Source organism: Penaeus monodon, chromosome 41 (assembly GCF_015228065.2).
Source record: "Penaeus monodon isolate SGIC_2016 chromosome 41, NSTDA_Pmon_1, whole genome shotgun sequence".
NCBI lineage: Eukaryota > Metazoa > Arthropoda > Malacostraca > Decapoda > Penaeidae > Penaeus > Penaeus monodon.
This window is the reverse complement of record NC_051426.1, coordinates 10,885,784-10,888,124: the sequence shown is the minus strand read 5'-3', so window position 1 is coordinate 10,888,124 and position 2,341 is coordinate 10,885,784.

The window sequence follows — 2,341 nt, the reverse complement described above, 5'->3', positions numbered from 1 at the left end:
CTCTTCTCTCTCTTCTCTTCTCCCCCTCTCTCTCTCTCTCTCTCTCTCTCTCCTCTCTCTCTCTCTCTCCTTCCTCTCTCTCCTCTCTCCCTCTCTCTCTCTCTCTCTCTCTCTTCTCTCTCCTTTCTCAGCCAGACTGGAACCGCGGACTGTCGCGATCACCAGCGAAGTATTTAGGGGTTTTTGGACCGGGAGCTCAGTGGGGGGGGAGGAAGGGAGAAGGTGGGTAGGAAGGAGGGGCAGCGAATGGGCACTGAAGGGGCAGGGAAGGGAGAAAGTGGCTAAGAGAGGAGGGGGTCTTAGGCTTTCCAATGGGGGGAGGGGGGGAGGGGGTTGACGGGGGTAGGGGAGGAGAAGAGGTCGCGGGGAGTGGTGGAGGAAAACGATGGGGAGAGAGAAGAAAAGGAAGGGGGAGGAGGAGAGAGAAAGGGAGAGAGGAAGGGGAGAGAGAAGAGGAAAAGGAGGGAGGAAGGCGAGAGAGAAGAGAGAGGGAGGACGTCGAAGAGAAGAGAGGAGGGAGGAACGTCGAGAGAGAAGGGAGGAGAAGAGAGGAGGAAGGAACGTCGAGAGAGAAGAGAGGAGGGAGGAACGTCGAGAGAGAAGGGGAAGAGAGGAGGGAGGAACGTCGAGAGAGAAGGGAGGGAAAGAGAGGAGGGAGGAACGTCGAGAGAGAAGAGAGGAAAGGGAGGAACGTCGAGAGAGAAGGGGGGGAAGAGAGGAGGAGGAACGTCGAGAGAGAAGGGAGGGAAAGAGAGGAGGAGGAACGTCGAGAGAGAAGAGAGGAGGGAGGAACGTCGAGAGAGAAGGGAGGAGAAGAGAGGAGGGATCAACGTCGAGAGAGAAGGGAGGGAAGAGAGGAGGGAGGAACGGAGGAGAAGGAGAGGAGGGAGGAACGTCGAGAGAGAAGAGAGGAGGGAGGAACGTCGAGAGAGAAGGGAGGGGAAGAGAGGAGGGAGGAACGTCGAGAGAGAAGGGAGGAGAAGCGAGGAGGGGATTGGAGCAGGGAGCTCCAGGAGGGGGAGGGGGAGGGGGGGTCCATTCCTCTAGAGAGCATGTTGGGTTTAAGTATTCGCCTCGCCTCGTCTTCCTCCTCCTTTCCTCTCTCCTCTCTCGTCTCTTCTTTTTTCCCCTCTTTTGCTTGTCTTTGATCATATTAGCTGTGATTATTTCCCTTGTGTTCTTGTGTCACACACTCACAGATGCATACACAGATAGGTAAGCATATATATATGTGTGTGTGTGTGTGTATACACACGCGTGCGCGCACACACATACACACACACACACACACAAAGATGTGGAAAATTATTCCCAAAAGAAAGAAAGACAAAAAATGTAAACTATATATACATATGCACACGATATGTATATATTATATATATATATATATATATATATATATATATATAGAGAGAGAGAGAGAGAGAGAGAGAGAGAGAGAGAGAGAGAGAGAGAGAGAGAGAGAGAGAGAGAGAGAGAGATAGAGAGACAGAGAGAGAGAGAGAGAGAGACACACATGAATATAACTATGTATATGTATGTATGTTTGTGTATCTATCTATCTATCTATCTATCTATCTATCTATCTATCTATCTACCTATCTATCTATCTATCTGTCTGTCTATCTATCTATCTATCTATAACATACATATAGAGTGTACATATGTATATATAGTTTACATATTTTGTCTCTCCTGCTTTTGGGAATATTTTTTTCACATCTTTTGTCATGTACTTATCTTCATATTTTCGGATTTCACATTTTCGAAGGAGAATTCTTTTACGAGCCATTTTAGGAGGACCTTCTTTTAGGACACATTTTTCCTGCTATTCGATCCGGTCTCTTTTAGGAGGAATATTTACGAGGCATTCTTTTAGGAGGCATATTGCGTGGAGGCATTTCCTTAAGGTCATTTTGATAAGCATATCTGGGAGGCATTTTAGGGAAGTGGTTTCTGTGTGGCCTTTTAGGGAAGTGTTTTCTCTGTGGCATTTTAGGGAAGTGGTTTCTGTGTGGCATTTTAGGGAAGTGGTTTCTCTGTGGCATTTTAGGGAAGTGGTTTCTCTGTGGCATTTTAGGGAAGTGGTTTCTGTGTGGCATTTTAGGGAAGTGGTTTCTCTGTGGCATTTTAGGGAAGTGGTTTCTCTGTGGCATTTTTGGGAAGTGGTTTCTGTGTGGCATTTTAGGGAAGTGGTTTATCTGTGGCATTTTAGGGAAGTGTTTTCTCTGTGGCATTTTAGGGAAGTGTTTTCTCTGTGGCATTTTAGGGAAGTGGTTTCTCTGTGGCATTTTAAGGAAGTGGTTTCTGTGTGGCATTTTAGGGAAGTGGTTTCTCTGTG